This window comes from Bufo bufo, chromosome 6 (assembly GCF_905171765.1).
Source record: "Bufo bufo chromosome 6, aBufBuf1.1, whole genome shotgun sequence".
NCBI classification, from domain to species: Eukaryota; Metazoa; Chordata; class Amphibia; order Anura; family Bufonidae; genus Bufo; species Bufo bufo.
Window position 1 is genome coordinate 302,780,484 of NC_053394.1, and position 25,574 is coordinate 302,806,057.

Consider the following 25,574-nt stretch of genomic DNA (forward strand, 5'->3'; position numbering starts at 1 on the left):
AATAATACATGCTCTGTGACTTGTGCAGAGATCATTTTGCAGGGAAGGGGAGTAGAGAAGCCTTGGCATCACCTATTGTGAAAGGTAGGTCCTTTGTTATCTGCATTTATAGGTGTTAACTGTCATCGTAATCTTGCCTGTGATGATAATGAGATGACTGCTGAAAAGTGATTTACACAGAACAGAAATTGTCAGCGATTTAATTAAAGGGGCTCTGTCACTTCAGCAAATAGCATTTATTATGTAGAGAAAGTTAATACAAGGCACTTACTAATGTATTGTTATTATCCATATTGCTTCCTCTGCTGGCTGTATTCATTTTTCCATCACATTGTACACTGCTCGTTTCCATGGTAACGACCACCCGGCAATCCAGCAGCGATGGCCGTGCTTGCACACTATAGAAAAAAGTACCAGCCTACATGTATGTGAACCCCCACGGTTCCAGCCACCAGAGAGGTCGCCACTTTTTCCTATTGTGTGCAAGCACGGCCTCTCTGATGGACTGCAGGGTGGTTGTAACCATGGAAATGAGCAGTGTATAATATGATGGAAAAATGATTCCTGCCAGAAAAGGAAGCAATATGGATAATCACAATACATTAGTAAGTGGCTTGTATTAGCATTCTCTACATGATAAATGCCACTTGCTGAAGTGACAAAACCCCTTTAAGCTTAGTGAAAACTGCAAGATTTTAGTAATTTTTGAATAACATGAAAAATTTAAAAACATCACCAAAAATTATTAAACACATCTAATTTAAATGGAACCTGTCATCAACTTTATGCTGCCCATAATAACGGCAGAATAAAGTAGAGAAAGGTGAGTTGATTTCAGCGGTCTGTCATTTAAAAGTAAGTGGTTGCCGAGAACCAACATCACAATCCTTGCAGACTGGGCCTGGAAAAGAGTCTAGGAGCAGGGCCGGTGCAAGGATTTTTGCCAACACAAGCAAAGTTACATTTTGGCGCCCCCCCCCCCCGCAGCTCACCTGGCTTCTCCTCTGTGTGGTCCATGTCACATCACCCCCTTCGTGTCACATCATGATCACATCATTACCCCCTATTGTGTCACATTTCCCCCCCCCATGGCACATCATCCCCCCCGCCCGGACGGCCCTGGCCCCATCCATGATCACATCATTACCCCCTATTGTGTCACATTCCCCCCCCCCCCCCATGGCACATCATCCCCCCCGCTCGGACGGCCCTGGCTCCATCCATGATCACATCATTACCCCCTATTGTGTCACATTTCTCCCCTCCCCCCATTGCACATCATCCCCCCCCGGCCGACCCTTCCTGACGGCCTGGCCCCATTCCCATGTCCCATACTCAGAGACAGAGTACAACTCTTTACAGACATTTACATTGTCCACCCTCCCTCCATGTCACTGTCATACCCCCCCCCCAATATTAATGATTGTAGTTGAGTAATTACTTTTTTTTAAAACATCATTGAATGCTGTGCGCTCAGGCTCAGCCTCTGCTCTGGCACTAGTCAGTGCGCTAGCCTAGCGCTCATCTCATCATTTTTATCATCAGTTTCTTCATCATTTTTATCATCAGATTCACCATATTACCAATCCATTGATTCACGGTTCACCTACCCTAAGTTAACACCTGAGTGGGGCTGTGACTGTCTGACTCCTGAGTCACTCCTGCTGCTGGCTGCGTCTTCAATCTGGCTGACGGCTGTGTCTGTGTGAGTCAGACGAGACACAATACAGTCAGTCCCTGCTCCCGCCGCCGCGATGCCGATCACTGTCACCAGAGTCCATGTGACCGTGTTGCTATGAGTGATGGCTGGGAGCGGCCGGCAGAACGCAGGCTGGGGGCAGGCATACGGCGGCGCTGCGGCACAAATTCAATTGCCGCAAGTAGTAAATGATAAAAATAAAAAAAAGGTCATTCATTCTTCCGCCCTGCGCAGGGCGCGCCCTAAGGCAGCCGCTTGGTCTGCCTTATGGTAGCGCCGGCCCTGTCTAGGAGACAACTGCCAGTTATCAGCAGATGATGGGTGAGGAGAGCAGGAGATTAGGAATAACCATGACTCTTCTCAGGTAGATTTGACTCTTTTCAAGGCCTGGGCTGTAATGATTATGATGCTGGTTCTCGGCAACCACTGACTATTAGCTCATAAGTGACACACCGCTGACATCAGTATTTCTGTCACTATGTTATGCTGTCCTCAGTGAGGTCAGCATAAAGTTGATGACAGGTTCCTTTTAAAGACTTGGGGGGTCACTTATAAAAAAATATTTGCTGCTTTTTGGCGTATTAAAGGCGGTATTTTGCTGAAAAATCTGCGCCCCCCCCCCCCCCCCCCCATGTATTGCACTTTTTTCGGAACTAGTGAAAAAAGAGGGCGTGGGCGGGGAAGGGGACAGCCCGGCAGGCCCATCTGATTCATCATTTTCTATGCTTGTTTTTGGCGTAGAAAATGACAAATCTACACCAGCAAGGGAACTGTCGTATACTTAAGCAAGCCACACGGCCGCCACTAAAGCGCCTAAGTTATGTAGAGGCCGGCACCTCTACATATCTAAGGTGCATCGACTGGCAGCGGACAGGGACTAAGAACGTCTAAATCGCCGGTCTAGGTAAATGTCCCCCTAGATTCAAACAGTACGTGCAGTACGCAGCCCTGCAGGGTGAGCGAATGTGAGGTCACGGTTAATAGGCAGAACGAGGATTGCTCTTGGTACTCACAGTTTATAGAAGACCCTGGGCAGGCGTACAGCAGTGATGGAGAGGCTGGCACATGGATCCTCTGGGGCACTCTCTGTGTATAGGGACCAGACCAGGTGGTAGGTGAGGTGCCCTGGGTGTTGCAGGTTTAATGTGCCAGTGGCAAGATCCCTTTAAGTTCGTGACGCCAGTGCCGGTAACGGTGGCACACCGATTTCTTGTAGTAATAATTGAGGAACACACGTTGCAGTGAACCAAAACTTCCTTTTACTGAACAGTTCAACTATTTACAGTCTTTAGTCAGTTCCTCATGTAAAAAGGTTGTGACAGGCAGGCTTTGTATAAAACACGGCAGGCAATGTTCTTGCAAGATACTCAGAGGGTTAAACACTTACAGATCAGGCTGCACTTTCTCAGAATCCTGTCTGACTTTCTCCAAGGCCCGTATGCCCTATTGCTGGCTTTATCCTTGGGTAGGGAACACTTCCTCTGGTACATGTCTCCTTGCTGTAAATATATCCTTCTGCCCTTCAGCTCTCTCTGTTTGGCTGGAATCAACTTGGCTCTGCACCGTACTTTTATAGGAACTTAGTTTCTCAGGAGGCAGACTCTTCTCCTGGTGGCAAGCTAGAAGCATGGGCTATCTAGCTGCATGTCAGAAGCTGCTCCTCAGCTACTCCTCTGGCTAAGGTGCACACTTGGCTTCTGAACACTTCTCCCTCTGCCTGAACAGGACCTGACTATATATACTAGAGGGTGCCCTAGCTCTTTCTACTGCCTAGGAGGAGGAACTACACCCCTCAGGCCTGGTACACAGGGAATAACATAAATAACATGACAATATACATTAAAATGCAATATAAAAATACAATGATCATGTTCAGCAGGAGGTGGAGAACAACGTGACCCAATTGACCCTTGAGTAGTGCCCACCCTTACATAGTGGGACACTACATACTCCGTCGCTTTGAAGTTGCCCGTCCTCGGCGCAACACAAGGGGCCCGCCCAGCTGGAAACTGTCACCTGAAAGACAAAAATGAAAAGCAGGCACATACATCTACATTTGCAATTGAAAATATATCAGGCAGTTCCGCTGGCAAAGGAACAAGTGCGGTGAAAAGGGGCGTTGTTCTCTTCACTCAGGATAGTATAGGGAACAGGGGCGCTGACCTGGTACAGCATATCAGGAATAACCAGGATAGTCCATAATAATAAAATACAGTAGTCCCATAAAATAGCATCTCAGAGGCCCACATGCATTGTGGTCATCTCTGGGCACAGTTCTTGAATTAAGATTGCACATAAAAGTCACAGCACAGAACTCTACATTTCAGGGATACTTTTCCCCTGGCAAGTCCTGGTAGATAAAAGTAGTGCTGTAAGATCCCTGATCAACCTGAAAAGGGGGTTAAAAAGGGTAAAGGTGCAAATCAAAAACAGATGGCACAACTTGTACTAGCACTTTAAAGCAGGCAGGATGTCCTGGTAAACAGTATGGCAGTAAAGCACTTGTTATTCTCAGTGGTTTTTCAACTACCACTGGGCCGTGGGTAACTGGCAGCAGCTCTTTGGGCCAAAACATAGGACTCCTGTCCTGAAACAGTTAAATTCACTGTGAGGGTCCATCAGCAAAACATGGCCTAGCAGGCCTACTCACAGGTATGTATCCAGTTCATACTGGTCATCAGATGTGGTACATCCTGGCTCTGCTCTGAGTCATGGCCTGTGTGGATCAATACTTGGCTGGGCCCGCAAAATGGTATTAGCAGGCAACTGTATAATAAATGGGCCTGTCACTGGTATAGGCTCCGCAAGCCTGGGGGTTGATGCTGCAGGAGGCTCCATAGGTCTGGGTGGCGCCAGCTTTAGGCGACGGACCCGACTCCTGGTATAGCAAAGTTTCTCAGGTACAGCAATGGTGGGCACAGCGGTGGTGGTCGCCGAGCTGGTGGCGACGGGATTTTTTACTGCAAGCCTGGGGACATCAGAGTTCTTTGGTGGATCGCTATTGTCCGGTGGTATTGGTGCCACTCTAGACGCAGCAAGTTGGCGCAGGCCATGAAGATGGATCTCTAACTTGGCAATCTGATCCTCCAGTCTCTCTGGTGATGCTCCACTGCAGGGAACCGGCACTGTCACAGCAGGCTCAGGTGCGGGGTCGCAACTCATTCCTCGTCGCAGGGCATCAAGGGTCTCGTGGAATCTCGGCATGTTTTCCATCTCCGCTTGTGTCTTTTCCCTGCGGGGCAAATCAGGTGAGGGATAGGGACTCACCCGTTTCTTCAGCACTGTAGGCTGCCAGAAGACATTGGGGCCGGTGAAGGAACCCCTCTACTGGTACGTATTGTGAGCAGGTTCCACCAGGCGCTCTTGCTCACATTCCGGACTGGTGGGCTCCTCAGGCTCTTCCCAATCCTCTGGTCCCAGCTTGGGACGGGCTACTGCTGTGACATACGGACCTCTCAGGCCCTCAGCGGGGGTGAACTCCACTTCCTCTCTTTCACGGAGGTTGTGCAAATGTTCCGTCAGGTAGCTGCGCTTTACAGACCTCCGGTTCACGAAAAGGTCTCGGCCTGTGGAGTAGTCTTTAATAAATCCGAACCCCCGGTTTTTATCGAATGCCACCACTACCCCCATCCTTCTCTCCAGACGGGGCTGAGTGTTCGCGTGGCGCTCGTAGACAGTTTTCGCCAGTTCCTCGAAGTAAATTTTCTTTCTGGTCGTCTTTTGTATTGCCGCGGCGCGTATCTCGGCCATCAACAAGGGCCATTGCGCAGAGGGCTTTATAAATCCATGTCGCGAGCCAAGGCACGGGCTCGGGCTGCAACTGCGGTGGGAAGCAGGGTGGCATCTCCGGTCCCGGAGTGTAGGCAGGCGGTGCTGCTCTCTCCTCCATCATGGCAGGCTCTGGGGTCTGGCTTGCAGGTAAGGCCATTCCGGCTGGAAACTCTTCCCTCTGCAACATGCTCGATCCCTTTTCTGCACACAACTGGGCGGCACGCAGTACTTCACACAAGACCTCCCACTGCCTCGGGAGGCCGCCCCCTAGGTACTCCAACATGGGGAGGCGGAGTCCATCTTGGCAGACATGCAAATTAAGGCGGTGGCGCGAAAATACAGTCCTTCCCGCTCTCTTCAGCAGAAGGCGCCAAATTCTTCCCGCCAATACAACACAGAGATGACGCAGCAATAAATCAGTCAGCTTAGGCGGCCATCTTTAAGCATAAGGCTGTCAATTCACTGACAGCAAGCGGTGACTTAGGAAGCGGCAAACAGTCCACAATATGCAGTTTTCACACCGCGATTTTTCACAGTTCTTTGGCCCAACAATTTTCAAATAAACAGATAGGGCATTTATCACTTTATAGGCAATAATGGCACACAGTTTGAATTCCACTATGGCGTAGGAATATTCCGTATCCTGTTTGTGACGCCACAATATGCAGTACGCGGCCCTGCAGGGTGAGCGAATGTGAGGTCACGGTTAATAGGCAGAACGAGGATTGCTCTTGGTACTCACAGTTTATAGAAGACCCTGGGTAGGCGTACAGCAGTGATGGAGAGGCTGGCACATGGATCCTCTGGGTCACTCTCTGTGTATAGGGACCAGACCAGGTGGTAGGTGAGGTGCCCTGGGTGTTGCAGGTTTAATGTGCCGGTGGCAAGATCCCTTTAAGTTCGTGACGCTAGTGCCGGTAACGGTGGCACACCGATTTCTTGTAGTAATAATTGAGGAACACACGTTGCAGTGAACCAAAACTTCCTTTTACTGAACAGTTCAACTATTTACAGTCTTTAGTCAGTTCCTCATGTAAAAAGGTTGTGACAGGCAGGCTTTGTATAAAACACGGCACTCAATGTTCTTGCAAGATACTCAGAGGGTTAAACACTTACAGATCAGGCTGCACTTTCTCAGAATCCTGTCTGACTTTCTCCAAGGCCCGTATGCCCTATTGCTGGCTTTATCCTTGGGTAGGGAACACTTCCTCTGGTATATGTCTCCTTGCTGTAAATATATCCTTCTGCCCTTCAGCTCTCTCTGTTTGGCTGGAATCAACTTGGCTCTGCACCGTACTTTTATAGAAACTTAGTTTCTCAGGAGGCAGACTCTTCTCCTGGTGGCAAGCTAGAAGCATGGGCTATCTAGCTGCATGTCAGAAGCTGCTCCTCAGCTACTCCTCTGGCTAAGGTGCACATTTGGCTTCTGAACACTTCTCCCTCTCCCTGAACAGGACCTGACTATATATACTAGGGGGTGCCCTAGCTCCCTCTACTGCCTAGGAGGAGGAACTACACCCCTAACAGGCCTGGTACACAGGGAATAACATAAATAACATGACAATATACATTAAAATGCAATATAAAAATACAATGATCATGTTCCGCAGGAGGTGGAGAACAACGTGACCCAATTGAGCCTTGAGTAGTCCCCACCCTTACGTAGTGGGACACTACATACGTCATTTTCCAATGGCACCTCCCTCCTTTCTGAGAGATTAACATTTTAGACACATTAATGATGCACTAATTAGATCGTATATGATCATAATGTTCAAGGCATTGAACCTGTATAAACGCACACAGCGCTTGTACATACTGTTGAGCCATAGGCATTCTGTAGGCTTCCATATGGTGCCAGCACTCTCTTATGGAAATATTATTCTCTATATGTAATAGTTTCAGCCTAGGCACTCCAGTGCCATCTTCTTGCCTGCTGTCAGGCAACTAGCACCTAGACAATATTCAGTTTTGGTGCCCTAAACAAGTAAGGGCCTCTTGACATTTGTTTCAAATAATTATTAGTTGCTTCTACACCGCCTGTAGCCTGCTGTTCCTCTGTTGCCTACTTGTGATGGGACCTTGCTTTTGGTAATTAACTTGCCAATCTGGATTGTCCATGGCTCCATCTGACTACTCCCTAGTTTCTGTCACCGCTGCTGCGTCCTGCTGCCAACCAGTGACCGCTCTGAGAACCACCATTTGGGGATCCAGCCAGTTAAGTCCAAACTTCCTTGTCTGGGATCCCTGGTGAAAAATTACAGGGTGTTTTAGGCTCTGCACCTCAGTATAGTCAGCACTAGACCAGCTGCAGCCTCAAGATTCCTCTTTCACTCCTACTAGGCTAAATCCGTCTGTTAATGTGGCATCCAATGGGCCATAAATAGTGTTTTTCTGTTGGACTTTTTATTACAATCATTCCTTATCATAACTTTGCCTCCAATTTCATACCTAGAGGTTCACTGTAGTCCCATCAATTTTTGGCTCATTATAACTGGAAGGTTGTACAGAGCCATAATACATTCATATCCATCAACTTTTTATTGCACCATTGGATTCCTAACTTTTAAACTCCTGTGTGTTTCCAAACACCGTCACATGCAGCCCTTCCCCTTATAGTTGTACAAAAGGTAAAGTCACTGCTGCCCACCAAATCAACACATTCTTCATCTGCTGTAGCATTTCTAATCATCTTAATTGGCTTTGAGTTGTTTTTGCTTGACCTATGAAGACATGATAAGCAACTGGGAAATGATGTAAATGTGTCACCAAAAATTGTATCTACCGATTAAAACCAGATAGTAACATGCATTCTTGCTTTCTAATCTGTTTTTATTTTCTGATTGCAGATTTATTGCTTCCTGAATATGAATATGGGGGCAGCCATCTTGCCTGAGCTGTTCTTAACAGCCTTTAGAAAGCATTACGAAAATTGCTTTATAGACACAATGGTCTGGAGGAGACCTCATTGACTTCCTAGGCGTGCTCTGTGACCTGTGCAGAGGTAATTTTACAAGCTAGGAATAGGTAAGCTTTGACAATTAACTATTGTGAATGGTGGATCCTGTGTTATCTATACACAGAGGTGCTATCTGTCATTCTAAACCTACCTGTAATGATAAGGAGATAACTGCACTAAAGTGATCTGTATAGACCAAGAAGTGGAACCTATTATTAGGCTAAGGCCTCTTTCACACTTGCGTTGTCCGGATCCGGCGTGTACTCCACTTGCCGGAATTACACTCCGGATCCGGAAAAACGCAAGTGTACTGAAAGCATTTGAAGACGGAACCGTCTTCCAAATGCTTTCAGTGTTACTATGGCACCCAGGACGCTATTAAAGTCCTGGTTGCCATAGTAGGAGCGGGGAGCGGGGGAGCGGTATACTTACAGTCCGTGCGGCTCCCCGGGCGCTCCAGAATGACGTCAGAGCGCCCCATGCGCATGGATGACGTGATCCATGCGATCACGTGATCCATGCGCTTGGGGCGCCCTGACGTCACTCTGGAGCGCCCCGGGAGCCGCACAGACGGTAAGTATACTGCTCCCCCGCTCCCCGCTACACTTACCATGGCTGTCAGGACTTTAGCGTCCCGGCAGCCATGGTAACCACTCTGAAAAAGCTAAATGTCGGCTCCGGCAATGCGCCGAAACGACGTTTAGCTTAAGGCCGGATCCGGATCAATGCCTTTCAATGGGCATTAATTCCGGATCCGGCCTTGCGGCAAGTGTTCCGGATTTTTGGCCGGAGCAAAAAGCGCAGCATGCTGCGGTATTTTCTCCGGCCAACAAACGTTCCGTACCGGAACTGAAGACATCCTGATGCATCCTGAACGGATTACTCTCCATTCAGAATGCATTAGGATAATCCTGATCAGGATTCTTCCGGCATAGAGCCCCGACGACGGAACTCTATGCCGGAAGACAATAACGCAGGTGTGAAAGAGCCCTTAGTAGCCAGTGAGAACACTGCAGGATTTTATGTTTTCTGTTTAAATATAAATATTGACATGGAAAATTAAAAATAACATCAAAAACTCTTTACAAATGTGTTTAACCCCTCAAGGACCGTGCTCATTTTCACCTTAAGGACCAGGCCATTTTTTGCAAATCTGACCAGTGTCACTTTATGTGTGAATAACTTTAGAACGCTTTTACTTATCCAGACTATTCTGAGATTTTTTTTCCCGTTACATATTGTACTTCAATGACACAGGTAAAATGGAGTAAAAAAAATTCTTTTTTACTTATAAAAAAATACAAAATTTACAAAAACTTTTGAAAAATTAGCAAATTTCCAAGTTTCAATTTCTCTACTTCTATAATACATAGTAATACCTCCAAAAATGGTTATTAATTTACATTCCCCATATGTCTACTTCATGTTTGGATCATTTTGGGAATGCCATTTTATTTTTTGGGGACGTTACAAGGCTTAGAAGTTTAGAAGCAAATCTTGAAATTTTTCAGAAATTTTCCAAAACCCACTTTTTAAGGACCAGTTCAGGTCTGAAGTCACTTTGCGAGGCTTACATAATAGAAACCACCCAAAAAATGACCCCATTTTAGAAACTACACCCATCAAGGTATTTAAAACAGATTTTACAAACTTTGTTAACCCTTTAAGTGTTCCACAAGAATTAATGAAAAATGGAGATGAAATTTCAGAATTTCACTTTTTTGGCAGATTTTCCTTTTTAATCATTTTTTTCCGCTAACAAAGCCAGGATTAACAGCCAAACTTAACTCAATATTTATTGCCCTGATTCTGTTGTTTACAGAAACACCCCATATGTGGTCAAAAACTGCTGTATGGCCACACGGCAGGGCGTAGAAGGAAAGGAACGCCATATGGTTTTTAGAAGGCAGATTTTGATAGACTGTTTTTTTTACACAATGTCCCATTTGAAGCCACCCTGATGCACGCCTAGAGTAGAAACTCCAAAAAGTTACCCCAATTAGAAACTACACCCCTCAAGGTATGCAAAACTGATTTTACAAACTTTGTTAACCCTTTAGGTGTTCCACAAGAGTTATTGGCAAATGGAGATGAAATTTCAGAATTTCAATTTTTGGGCAAATTTTCCATTTTAATCAATTTTTTCCAGTAACAAAGCAAGGGTTAAAAGCCAAACAAAACTCAATACTTATTGCCCTGATTCTGTAGTTTATAGAAACACCCCATATGTGGTCGTAAACTACTGTACGGGCACAAAGCAGGGCGCAGAAGGAAAGGAACATCATATGGTTTCTGGAAGGCAGATTTTGCTGGACTGGTTTTTTGTCCCATTTGAAGCCCCCCTGATGCACCCCTAGAGTAGAAACTCCAAAAAATAAAATGTTTTGTTTTAGTGTCTCCAAAGTCTGAGAGCCATAGTTTTTTTTTGTTTTTTTCTGGGCGATTGTCTGTGGCCAAATAAAATTAAAATTTGGGAAGGGGATTATAAATTTAGTACTCCATGGAAGTGTGGTACTCCCTGAAGCAACCGTCAATGCAGAGACCCGTATGATCGGGGCACGGGTCACACTGAGTGGTGGTGTCCTTCCTGTGACACACTCTGCACTTTTTTTTGGACCGTCCCTTCTTTCCAGTATGGGGGACCACACCTGGAAAGTGTTGGCCAGGGTGCCTCCAGTTCCCGAGGTACTCCGGCCTGCTCTTTCCCGGTCAGGAAAGATCAGGGCCTTGAGGACTGCCTCATAGAACTGCAGGAATTTCCCTGTGTTGCCAGCGCTCCGAGACAGCACAAAAGAGTTGTACAAGGCAACCTGTACCAAGTAGACCACCACAACTTTTTTGTACCATGCCCGGGTTTTGCGTATGGCGTTATATGGCTTGAGGACTTGATCAGAAAGATCAACTACTCCCATATACCGATGGTAGTCCACAATAGAATCGGGCTTTAGGACCGTTGCCGCGGTACCTCGCACAGGGACAGGGGTGATGCCGTTATCGTGAATTGTGGACAGTACAAGGACATCCCTCTTGTCCTTATATCTGACCAGCAACAGGTTTCCACTGGTAAGGCCACGGGTCTCACCCCTGGGGATAGGTACCTGGAGGGGGTGGTAGGGAGGCCGCGTTGATTTTTCCGCATGGTCCCACAAGCAGACATGGATCTGGTGGCGAGGGACTGGAACAAGGGGATACTAGTATAAAAGTTATTCGCGTACAGGTGGTAACCCTTATCTAGCAGTGGGTGCATAAGGTCCCACACAAGTTTCCTGCTAACACCCAGAGTGGAGGGACATTCTGGGGGTTCAATACGGGAATCTCGCCCCTTGTACACACGAAACTTGTAAGTGTACCCTGAGGTACTCTCACAAAGTTTGTACAGCTTCACGCCATACCTCGCCCGCTTAGAGGGAACATACTGGCGGAAAATGAGTTTCCCCTTGAAAGCAATGAGAGACTCATTAACAGCGACCTCCCTTCCAGGTACATAGGCCTCCAAAAATTTGGCCCTGAAGGGATCGATGACCGGCCTGATTTTGTACAGGAGGTCATAGGCAGGATCACCTCGGGGGGGGGACATTCTGCATTATCTGCATAATGCAGGCATTTCCGAATGGCCTCAAAACGGGAATGTGTCATGGCCATACAGTAGAGTGGGGTCTGGTGGAGGACATCCCCACTCCAGTACTGCCTGACACTGGATTTTTTGACTAGGCCCATGTGCAGCACTAGGCCCCAAAACGTCCTCATCTCGGCTGCACTGACCGGAGTCCAGCCACCGGACCTAGCCAAAAAAGAGCCCGGGTGTTAAGCAATGAACTGTTGGGCGAACAAGTTCGTTTGCTCCACCATCAGATTTACAAAGTGGTCACTGAAAAAAAACTAAAAAAGTCATATTCAGTGAAGCCCACTGTGGGAATCTGGATTCCTGGTTGGCCAAAAAAGTCATGAATCACAGGCTCAAAATCCTCTGGGGTACACCAGGCAAGTTCACCGGTAGGGGGCTCAGGTGGACTTATCTGGTGGGATGGAAAACTAGTTCAAGCCCCAGGGCTGCTCATACTAGTGTGGGGCTGGCATGGGGGTCCCCTGGCTCCACCTGGCGGCGTCTCCGCCGCCTTGGGGGCTCATCACCCTTACTAGATGATGAGGAGGACACGGATGAGGAGGACGCCCTGTGTCCTTAAGGACTCGGACATCAGGACGTACCTGTACGCCCTGTGTCCGTAAGAGGTTAACATAAAAAACTTAATTTTAACAGTTGGTCATTTTCTGATGACACATGCCCTTTAGAGGGATTGTCCTATCTCTCATTTTCACCTCCTTTCCCCACCACAGATAACTGCTTCCTGTGTTTTGTGTGTACAGTACCATTCACTTTGATTAACAGTACAGGCAAGTGACGCTCTGCTCAGGTCATTGCGCGGCTCGCCTGTGCAATCATGTTCCCGATGCAGCCTATAGTGACGCAGAGCCTGGTTGGGAGATGCCACAGATGCACAAATATGCACGCTCCTATGAATGAAGCACATCAAGTGAAGGAGGCCATCAGAGTAAAAACATTCTTAGGGTAAATTGTTTATTAAGTTGTTTATTAGGCAGAGTGGCACCAGTTGAAAGGCACCTGACATGATGGGAATACCCCTTTAAAAATATAATTTAAGCAATGACTTTCTGAGGAGTACTGTTTCTCCCTATGCAAAGAATGTGTTAAATCCACTTGTGTTATTCACAGCTCAGGAAATCTGTTTTGTTCTCACCTTAAGTCTGTGTTCTCCTGTATTTGGCCCACTGTCATTTTTGGATTACCAGATTTTTCCTGGCTGCAGTGTCCTGAGTTGACACTTCCTGTGTAATAGTGCAGAAAAGCCAATTATATTTAGAAGCATTTATGGAGATACTGAAAAATAGGTTGAGACATTTATGCCATGAACATGTCCCATATTTCAGGAAATATTATATTTTAATGGCACTTTATTTATGATGCAGGCCTATTCTGAATAGCTTGTACAGAAAACAAAAATGAATAGGGCAAAGCCACTATAATAATGTGGCTATTCAAGTCAGTAGAGCAGAGCTGCAATACCAGTGACCGCCCATGGACAAGAGTGCAACTGTTTCTGGAAAAAAGCAGACCGTTTTTTTCTAAGCCTAGATGACCCCTTTAATGTCACCATGCTGAATATTTTTTTCTTTAAAGGGGTTATCCAAGATCTATAATGCCCCCCCCCCCCCAAAAGCCCGGGCCCCTCACAGAGGTTGTACTTACCTTGCCTCCTGGTACCCACATCGCTTCTCATACAGCTGCTGCATCTCCCCGTTGTGCGGATGAAAACATCCGGCGTCGGGGAGGGGGGGTAGCCAATAGCAGGCCGCAACGGGAACGTGGCCTGCTACTGGCTCTCCCTCCCTTCCCAACGCCGGATGTTTTCATCTGCGCAACGGGGAGATGCAGCAGCTGCTGTGAGGGCATCAGAAGCAACGCGGGTTGCAGGGAGGGAGGTAAGTACAAACTCTGTGAGGGGCCTGGGCATGTGGGAGGGGCATTATAGATCTACAATAACCCCTTTCTAAAACTACCCATATTAAACTTTTCTAGGAAGAATCTTGTTGTTATTGTGGGATCTGCTATCAATCAAGCCAAAAATGTTTAGTATTGGTACCATCTGGACTGTTTGCCAACAGTCATCGTAAAGGGAATAGTTTTGCAAAAAAGTTTTATTAACCCTTATCCTGTGCACTTAACATACTTACTAATAGCCTTGATGAAAGTATCTCTCTGGTTTTATATTCACAGCTCCTAGGATGATCTGTGTCTCTTTGGTTACAGACTACAACCAAAACCTATGTAGTCTGATCCTGTAGTCATTCTGCCTTCTATCTGTCATCTATTTTTTTTTAACAAAGGTAGATAGGGGACAGGTGGAAGGAAGTCTGCACAATAAGGAAGTTATTTTTACATGACATCTATATTGGGATCGGAAAAAGCCCATAAAATGCATCAGATGTATTTAAATTTTCTTTGGAGCTACAGAACAGAATCTATTGTTGTGAGGAGCTGCTGCAGTGCTTTATGTTAAATGCAGCGTTCCTTCGTTTGTTAACATTTTTGTCTATGTATTAAGACAAGAAAAGCTCATTAAAAATAAATGGGAGTGAACAAGCCCATAGGGATGGGTTGTACTAGCAATTGCACGGCAAGTGACCGCACAACACACTATCACTGGCTTGTAGTGCCTGCTTCTAGGACTGGGTTCCTGTGGGACATGCTACACCTGCTACACCGTGACTTGTGTGACTGGGTGGTTTCTGCAGCCTGACGGGAGCCAGTATGATGTACAAGTGACATGTAGCCAGTTAGGCAATCTAACTGATGGTTGTACGATGAAGATCATGATGACTTGTGAAACTTGGTAGAGTTGGGTTAAATCAGTACTGGCATAAAACCAGGCACACTCTAGTCACCCATCAATGGCCATCTCATACTCGTACTGTCCATGTCTACAGCCTGAAATAAGCTAATACAAATGAGGCCTCATGCAGGTGGCATGCTCCATTGGATGCCATATTATGGAGATATTCTTCTCTAGAACCATTGCCACTAGAGGAGCATATCTCAGTAACTTTACTCAAAATTGCTTATTGCTCCATAATATGTATCTGCTGTGTGTATAACGCCAAGGCTTATAGAAGACTATTGAGCCAGATGACGCTTCTTCTTATCTTGCTCCTGTGGAGCACAAACTGAAGAGATTATGTAGAAGTCCTTGGTAAATTTATAAACACCCTGTACATGGGTTTTCCTCCTCTTTAATATCTTAAAGGGTTTCTGTCACCCCACAAAACTAATTTTTTTTTTTTTGGATAGTTAGATTCCTTATAGGGCGATATAGGAGAATATAATAGTCTTACTTACTTTCATGCGGCCGATTCTTTATAAAACGAAGTTTTATAATATGTAAATGAGGGCTCTACCAGCAAGTAGGGCGTCTACTTGCTGGTAGCCGCAGCAGCAATCCGCCCCCTCGCCGTGTTGATTGACAGGGCCAGCCGGGATCTCCTTCTCCGGCCGGCCCTGTCAGTAATTCAAAAATCGCGCACCTCTGGTCATTCGGCGCAGGCGCTCTGAGATGAGGAGGCTCGTCTCCTCAGCACTCCCTCAGTGCGCCTGCGCCGATGACGTCTTCTCTTTCGGTGATGTCATCGGCGCAGGCGCACTGAGGAGACGAGCCTCCTCATCTCAGAGCGCCTGCGCCGAAAGACCAGAGGCGCGCGATTTTTGAATTACTGACAGGGCCGGCCGGAGGAGGAGATCCCGGCTGGCCCTGTCAATCAACACGGCGAGGGGGCGGATTGCTGCTGCGGCTACCAGCGAGTAGACGCCCTACTTGCTGGTAGAGCCCTCATTTACATATTATAAAACTTCGTTTTATAAAGAATCGGCCGCATGAAAGTAAGTAAGACTATTATATTCTCCTATATCGCCCTATAAGGAATCTAACTATCCAAAAAAAAAAAAATGAGTTTTGTGGGGTGACAGAAACCCTTTAAGGGAAGAGAAAAGTTATATAAGATGTTACATAAAAGAAGTATGCAAGTAGGTGAGTAATAGGACACTGTTCGGCAAAACAAACAAACTAACATAATACTCCTGCACATAGTCACATTGATACCTTACATATATGTCTTATGGAGCCAGCTAAACATCATTAATATTTGTATTAAAGTGCAAATCATAAAATATACTGTATTAGTGAGGTATTTTGGGTCTGACCCCAGTTGGTCTTGTATAGTAGTTGTTTCGGAGAATAGTTTAATGTCTCCATGGACATAGCTGTATTACTAGCATTTAAAAATTTCTATTGGGCTTTACTGTGCCTCCCTATGCCTCTGATTTCTACAGAATCATGCCATGTTCCTTTGGGCTTCTTATTAAGTAGGTATTGTGGATGATCATATCTCCATAATGTGGTGGTGTACAGACACGTTCTTTAATGTAAGAGCAGTGAGATTGTAGAAGTTATTGCCAGAGGAAGTTTCGATAGTGAACTCACTAAAACGTCCAGAAGAGGCCTGGATGCATTTTTGGAGCTTAACATTATTACAAGTTATAGTTACTACATTACTGGAGAAGGATTGTTGATCCAGGGAGTTATTCGGATGGCCAGATGTGGAATCAGAAAGATATGTTTTCCCTAAGATGAGGATTAGATTCTACTTCATGAGGGATTTTGCCTTCCTCTGGATGAGTATTGCCACATAATAGATGGAACTGGCTGGAAGTTCGGTATGTGTTTATTCAGCATTATAAACTTTATGGCTATGTATGTTACCATACAGAAGCATGCATAGGCGGCAACTTATCATAAAGTACATTGGTCTTAAAGGCGACATCACCGATGCAGACAACACCTTTAATGTCAGGCTGTTGGAGGACATGCCCCTCCCCATAAGCCCAGACTGCTTCTTTTTTTTTAAGTGGCAAGAGTGGCATGGAACTGGAAAGAGTGTCAAAGCTTTGTGCAAAATTGAGCCCGTACAAAATGTGCAACTTTTGAACTCCAGGTTCATTCAGTCTTCCATAAATTCACTCCATGCCTACAACCACTAGTATGGAGCAGCAGGGGACTCTTTCTTCTGCCAAATAGACTCTTGCCCAAAAATGGGATCTTTAACCAGTACTGACTGCCAGTAACCAGCGTGATCATAGTCATTATTGCAAGGACTAGATAAGGAACCAATCTGTAAAGACCCAAAAGACAATTGTAGAGGCGTGCTGGCAGTTTGCATCTACAGAGCTGCAACACAAAGCCTCTTTTATGATGGTACCAACAAATATTGCAGCAGTTATACGTGAAGAAGTGCAGGGCAGACTACATGAACAGACAGATGGGGCACAGTGGCAGATCTCAATTTGAGTAGAAACTTGCACTTTTTCTAAGGCTACAGGCATGATATTCAGAACCCTAAATAACAGGTCCATAATATGGCCACCATAGAAATCTATGGGGCCATGCTGTACCTCTGTGTGCCTTTGATATTATATGGAGGGACACAGAATTTCTTTTTCAGAGTCTGGGTTTCGTAAGAGAAAAGGTGGCTCCATGGTCTATTGCATGGCTTACTTTAGGGTATTCTTTACTAGAAGCACCATACAGCGAAACACAGACTTCCTACAAGTCTGTAATAAAGAAATGTAGGGACTCCATGTTCTTCCCTACATTCCCGATCTAATGTACATGATATACAGTACTTAGTGTTTAATACTAAACATGCCATATAACTTCTTGCTCAGACTGGTTTTATATTTATAAATGTGTATACTTGAATATATCGTTATGTACCTGCATGCACATTGCTTCCCCCAAACATCATTGGAGTCATTTATTTAACCAGTGCAAAGTAGAATTGCCTTAGTCGCCCATGGCAACCAATCAGATTCCACCTTCCATTTTCCAAAGGAGCTGTCAAAAATGAAATCTGATTGGTTGTTATGAGCATCTAAGCCAGTTTGATAAATGACCCTATATGTATGCTTCTGTACTGCTCCTACACACATAAATTTGTTCTGTCCAGGTTTTTTTGCCGCTAAAAAAGGCATACATTTTTTTTTTCTACATGTGTTTTTATAGTTTTCGGTCTGTGTCATTTATTTCTTCACACTTTTTTTTTCCAGATGAGAATTGAATAACAACGGGGGAAAAAAGCCATTGCTTTAACATGCTGTGTTTTATTTATATATTTTTTTAAAAGGCCAAGGGCACAAAAAAACGCACCGTATTTGAAAAAATTGTTTGTGTGCACTGCTTTTTGTACTTCCCATAGGCTCTGCAAAAAAAGGCGGCAAAAAAACACAAAAGTCAATAAAAACACCATAGAAAGACTAGATTGTTGGCTGGGCCCATCACAGAGGAGTGTCATTTCTGACACGCTGTTATACGCCAGTTTTCTGATGTAGAAAAGTCCCATTTTGTCGTCAAAATTTGGGACTTTTCCAACATCATGTCCACCTTTACAAAAAGTGTCAGGATGGGGTGTGCAGTGGCTCGACACATATAGCAATATGTGCGGAGAAAACTGGTGCCCATTACACCTAAAATCTATACCAGCTCCTTGTTGGTGTAGATTTTATTTCCTGGTGCAGGGACCTCCCGAGGATGCGCTAAAGTTATTAAAAGGCCTATGCCTCTTAATAACCATGACTCATCGTACCCCTGCGAATTTTCTTAGGGTGTCAGAAAAAGCACTCCCTCGTGTGTGGACCAAGCCTACAAACAGAGGAAGGGATTTATCATTTGCAGTGATTTTGGTGTTAGTTTTAAGTCTGTCTTTGCTTTGTGAGGCTGCGCCAAATTTATGAAATGGAGCACAGTGATAATATATTTTATGCAGGTGCAATGTGGTGTACATCTACGTCTGTAAGGCCTCATGCACGCGACCGTTGTTGTGGTCCGCATCCAAAGCTGCAGTTTTTGCGGCTCGGGTGCGGACCCATTCACTTCAATGGGGCCGCAAAAGATGCGGACAGCACTCCGCGTGCTGTCCGCATCCGTTGCTCCATTCCATGGCCCCGCAAAAAAAAATATAGCATGTCCTATTCTTGTCTGTTTTGCGGACAAGAATAGGCATTTCTACAATGGGCTGCCCATTCCGTTCCGCAAATTGCGGAAGGCACACGGACGGCTTCTGTTTTTTGCAGATCTGCGGTTTGTGGACTGCAAAAAACGGAACGGTTGTGTGCATGAGGCCTAAAAGTACACCAGGGGTTTGCCTGATATAGAAATGCGACTTAAAAAACAAAACGCTACACATTATAAATGGGACTTAAAGGTGTTCTAATCTGAAATATTTTTTACTCCTCTTCCACAAAATTTGACCAAACGTCGCATGCAGGCATCATTTGTAACCTTTTTACGCCACAAAATGAGTGTAGCAGATTTGGTAGATGAACTCCGACGTTTGACTGTTCTTTACAAGTTTCCCTCTGTCTCGCATTCCTCAACCTGACCAGCAGGTGGCAGCAGCTGACTAAAATTGAGTTCTCTGGTTGCTCACTTGGCATATGATATTGTATCAATGACCTGGCACAAACCAGGGAGGATGAGATGTGTTGCTCGATAGAGATACCTCGACCCATGCCAGACTCATAATTTAATGCCAGCTCTGGATACTATGCCTGGCTACTGTCATATGCTGCAATGTCAGGGCTTCCATACTTTGAAAAAGAATAACGCAGGGCAAGTATGTGATATGAAGCCACCACATTGTATAGCACCAACAGATTCTACAGCACTGTATAATGATACAGACACACAGGGCAATTCAGTCCTAAAAATTGTTTGAGGTCGTGCGCTTTGTAGTGCACAAGATACAGGTGTTGTATTCTTATACATGAGCACATAGGTATACACATACACACTAAAAGATGAGTCTACTATGGCACATATTAGTGCGTATACCTTAGGCTTAACATCCGCAGAGTGCTGCTGAATCTGTTCATGCATGCTATATTAACCATTCTATTTTCTCTTTTTATTTCTTTTCGCTTTTTTTCATCTACGCATTTCAGAAGCCATAAATTTCCTATTTTTCCAAACGCCTAGCTTAATGAGAGCTTCTATTTGTTTACAGAACTAGTATATTGTATTGGCACCATTTAAGGTACATCTATTGTACTATCTAACATTTAGAAATAATGCCGGGGTTACATCTTGAAATCAAAAGAATTTTGCCACTGTTTTTTGAGTTTTTATTTTATGCTGTATGTGTGACATGATTACTTTCATTCTTTTTTTTTTTTTTTTAAGATTGGTATGATCTTTATTGATATACAAAAGGCCAAAATACAAATAAAAACTGAAATAAAATAAATGTATTTCAATTTTATTATATACCTTAACTTTTTGGGTATAAGGCTTTCATTACTTTCATTCTGTGGGTCAGTTCAGTTATGCCAATACCAAATTTATATAATTTTTTTTTTTCTAGTTTTGCACAATAATTTTTATTTTATTTTATTTGTAAGTTAAATACAGTAATCTGTTTTACTGCTGCCGCATGTAAAGACCCATAACATTTTTATTTTTCCAACTGTATGAGGGCTTGTTTTTTTGCAGGACGAGTTGTAGTTTTCATCAGTGGCATTTTTCGTTACTACTTTTTGATCACATTGTATTGTTTTTTAGGAGGTGGAATAAACAAAAAACTGTAAATTTGGCCTGTTTTATGATTACTGTCCAGGATAAATAATGTGATCATTGTACTGTACAGTTCGTAATTCATCGATAACCAGTTATGCATACTTTTGTATGTTTTTTTTATTTGGTTATATGTAAATAAAGGTGTTTGTAAGCTAAGAAGGCTGATTTGTTTTAGTTTTTCTTGATGATTTTTTCAAACACATTTTTTTAAACACTTTTTTAAATTTCCCAGTAGGGGACTTGAACCTGTGATCCACTGATCACCATTATAATACAATGCAGTACTTGTGTACTGCAGTGCATTATGTCGGTTACAGCAAATATGACCTATTGTCTATTACATTGGGATAACAAACGCTCAGGACCCCTTTCCCTGCTCACATTGTGGGGTGAAGGGTTAAGTCGATAGGTTGAGAGAGAGAGAGAGAGAGAGCATTGAACGTGGCATCTAATGGGTTAAATGAACAGGATCAGAGTCCTGTCGACAGGACTTTCTTTTCCGTCCTGCATAACGGAAACCAGACAGATCCGTTATGTTTGCCCATAGACCTCTATTATGACGGATAAAAATGGAATGCCTCTAAAGGTTTCCATTTTGAATTCCGTCTTATGGATTCTATTTTCCATTATAACCATGTTATAACGGAAAGCAATAACGGAATCCATAACGGTGATGTGAACAAGATATAGACACACATTAAGGTTACATAATGTGGTTGAAAAAAGACATAAGTCCATCAAGTTCAACCAGGCAATGGGAGGGGATGCAAATTAAAGGAAGCGGTGTAAGAATTCTACCCATTTTCCTTTTTTCTTAATTGCAAATATTTTGCATTTTTTGTTAGAAATAATAAAATATTTTTATAAAAATTTGCAAAGGAAGGAACTAAGAGGGAGCTTTATTAAGACGGGCATGAACTAAGATAAATGTGCTGGGCCCACTGGCCTCCCCTACCTTACCACACCCCCTTCTCAGAAAGAAACACCACTTGCGACTAAATTTTGTTGCAGTGGCATGTAAAAAGTCGGAAACACAAGATTTGCAACTTTCTTTAAATCAGAAAACTGCCATAGGGAGATGATAAATCTCCCCCTTTGGGTTTCTTAGAGGATATTTGAAGGGCTATCCTGTGGTCTGTTAAAAAAGACCTGACAGAAATGAAATTAATGTTACCTTTATTAGAAATGAATGAATAAATAAGTGAGTCAAGCAGAAAAATTCAGTGTGAACATTACCAGTGATGGTGATACTGTGCCAATGCACATCCAGTTCCCAGTGTTAGTCGTAGTGCCAAGTGTCTGTTATATGAGTCCAACCCAGGAGCCAAGTGATAGTGATATGGTTCTTAGCCTGGTGTCAACTGCCAGTCATATGGTCCCGACTCTAAAGCCAAGTTTCATTAATGCCATGACATCCCTAGTGCCAATGGTACACGATAGTATGTGCAGTTGCCAAGATCTAGGAAGCCATGTCTGGTTGGTTCTTCTCATATGTGTGCCTGCATTATGGTGAAATTCCTTCAATGGAACCCAAGAGATGACAAACTATCAAACATGACATGACAGACTTTTAATGGATGGATGTCAATTTCCTTCACAGTAAGAGGATCCTCTACGAAGTCATGCAGTACAATGAGAATCTGTGAATATTAGTCATTGCTTCACTTTTATTCAACATAGAATTATAGAATTTATATGGTGTAGCTAAAAGAAGTCCAAACAAAGACTAAGTTAAAGAGCATGGATACATGGAGTGACTTAAAACATTATATCCAGAAAAGCATCCACCCGTTTTTATTTTTATATAAAAAATAATAATAATTACATAAAATATTCACATATGGGTTGTTAATATGTGAAAACAGTGTTTTTCTGATGGACATGTGCCATTAATGTATTCAACTTACCCCAATAGTACAGTCTGTACATTGTATCTGTGGAAGGATGGGCAGATAGACAGATAGAGGTAAGATAAGAGGAATGGATATGAATAAAGAGGTAGTTTAGCACCAAGGGTCAAAGTGCTTTTGGATTGTGTATGGTACTTGGAGAACCCGTATGTGAGCCGTGCAATTGTTAGATATTGAAAATAGAAAGATCGGCACTCACAATTATATGGGTCACGCAGCATATTTATAATTGAATTAAAATTTATTCACATTAATAACAAAAAACATAGTAAAATGTACGTATTGGCCAATACTACAAAATTGCTAAGGATATTTAACCAGGTAGATGTAAGCTGGAGCAATTTCCCAAATCAATAGGACTCACATAAGAAAAACACCAAGTATTATCAATAACGTGTATATAATCTTTTGTCCAAAGTTGTCACAATGGGTCAATTGATCAAACTGTGCATAACAGTTGCTGTTTCACTCTAAATACCCAGATGCAAGATAGCTGAATGGTTTCCAAACTCTTGTATATATTCGCAGTCAAACCTTAATAGAGCGATAGTTCACTACGAACTTAGATGGAAAGAAAGTTCGATATGTCCACTTGTTTGGAGCCAACACTGATGTCTCACTCTTTGGAGCCAACACTGATGTCTAACTTGAGTGTTATTGCAAATCAATGTTACGGAGTGAGAGTTATTGAGGTACTCACGGTTTTACAGTCTTAGATCTCAGCCCGTTGTTCACGGAGTTCAATCTGCCACCTGTTACTTGCGTGTATCACAGTCCTGTGGCGTCTTTGTCGCGAGATTGTATCCAAGTCTCGCTACCTTGTTGCTGTGTTATCGCGAGGATACCTCCGTCTCTCCGTTCTTTACAGCTGGCTAATCTTAGCAATTTTAGGCAATTAATTCCTATACCAAATCGATTCTTTGTCGAAAATGTTCACTACCGGTAGTATTCTTGTAACTTTTTCCTGAAAAGGCACTGGAAACCAATTTTTGAAAGTTGACCAAACGCGTTTCGGAATGTAATTGGGGTCTTACTCCTTCCTCAGTGGAATTGTTAGATATTGGCTTGTCCATCGTGAGAATGTAATTTGGCTAGAGGCCAGAGCAGGTGACGATGTTCCAGAGGAAACCTCTGCAGAACGATTTTCCTGGTGTTTTGCAGGTACCCGGAGGATCAAGAGGCTAGTATAGAACACATAGCAAGACTGGACTATTATCCCCGTAGGGCAGACAGTGAGCTGACAATGGAAATAAGTGACTTCGGGAGGCGTGGGATGAGAGTTTTGGGGAAGGTTATCTCTGGGAAGTCTGCATGGGCTGTGAGAGATGTCAGCCCTGTGAGGATCAAGGAAGGTTGGAGCTGTCATAAACTTTAGCCCTAAGGAAGGATATAGCTTGGTCAGGGAGGGTTGTGTAGAACTGTGTCCTGGGAGAGATTAGTAACCAGCATCTAGCAGGATAATTGTGCCCCTGTTGTAATGTGGCCTGATTAGTTCAGCCCTGGAACAGTAGTGGACCAAAGGTAGTGGTGGGAGAGACTGGTGCTGAAGTTCTTGGAGTTAGAATGAAAGGCAAACATAAATCATACACGCACCACCGAAAGTATATGTAATAATTAGGCATATGCATTGTGAACTGTAACCATTAAATGTATTGTACCAATGCTGCGAAAAGAAAGCAAAGTAAAGCTTTTTCCCCCCAATATATTCTGCAACTCTTTCTTTAAAAGGGAGCCCTCAACCTTGTCATACAGACCTCAGCAATCTCATTGTACAAATAAATGCTTAGTTATTTTAACATTGATAAATCCAATTTTAACATTCATAAATCCAATATATATAGTTGTGTATAGGCCCAATGGTGGTTACCTGGGGACTCAGGTATACCATATACACTGGAGTTTGTCAGCTTTTAGCTGTTAATATAATCAATGTGAAACATTCTTGGAAAAATCTAATATCCAGCTGTTTAGTTTCAGACATAAATCCCTAATTACCATTCTGTACTCAATATCCCCCTATGTATCACCCCCGCTGTACACCTCCATGATCCTTGTTACATGCCTCTCTAAATGCAGAAGCTACGGTGCCAGAATACTCCTCCATAATATCAGATCCCTTCCGTCAGTTATCCCTTCCCAGCATTTAACATCTGTGATAGGGCACAGTACTTGCACCCCTTAAAAATGAATGTAACAGGATCCTGTACCTCTCACCCCTGTCTGCCCTGCTGGAGCGAGTACTACAATCCAGGACCAGTTTGCTGTTTCGGCTCCCTGAAGAAAGAATAAAGTTAAAACATCTGTTAATTTATAAACCAATTTAACCATGACTGGTTAATAAATGGCTAACATCTGCTGAGACTGGTGTGGATCTGTGCTGGGGACGCCACTCTGGGACCAGGAAAAGAACAGACTGATCTGTGGAAGGCCGTGCTGGCTTCTGGCCGTGCAAGGCTTTATTAGGACACTTATTTTTCGGGATAAACATTCATTAAGCCCTCCCTGCTGCAAAAGCTAGTAAAATGTAGAATATTTGAGATCATAGACTCACCTACTGCTCAGCCATTGATACTGAAGAACCTGATATCACAATGTAAAGGAATACCTGGAAGGCTTTATATTTTACAGGTGTTAACAGAAACCTGTCCGGTTCTTATTTCAATTAATGTTGTCCAGGTTCAGAGCTGAATCCGGACATATCCCCATTTTCACCCAGGCAGCCCCCTGATATGAGCATCGGAGTATTTCATGCTCCGATGCTGTCCTCTGCCCTGCGCTGAATCGCACAGGGCAAAGGCTTTTTATGGCGATCCGGTTACATACCGGGCTCTCCATAGGGACTGCTAGGCGGCAGTGAGCCAGGTGATGTCAAGGGCACTGATGGGCAGGGTTTTATAACTGCCCTAGACTGTAAAATGGCTAGGGATGCGCTAAAGTCCGCCCATCTGTGTCAGTGATGTCACCAGCAACACTGCTAGGCAGAAGCCTCCTTCTGGCAGTGTGAAAATCTTAACAAACAAGCCCTTGCCCTGTGCGAT

At 44.0% G+C, this 25,574-nt stretch overlaps 1 long non-coding RNA gene across 1 annotated transcript; it reads right to left on the reverse strand.

Moving 5' to 3' along the window:
- Positions 1 to 7,552: 7,552 nt before the first annotated feature.
- Positions 7,553 to 24,807, reverse strand: LOC121005432. Its single transcript, XR_005779942.1, has 3 exons — positions 24,744 to 24,807; positions 13,187 to 13,274; positions 7,553 to 7,717 (listed from the first exon to the last, which is right to left on the reverse strand). It is a non-coding gene; the product is annotated as an uncharacterized LOC121005432 (long non-coding RNA).
- Positions 24,808 to 25,574: the final 767 nt, after the last annotated feature.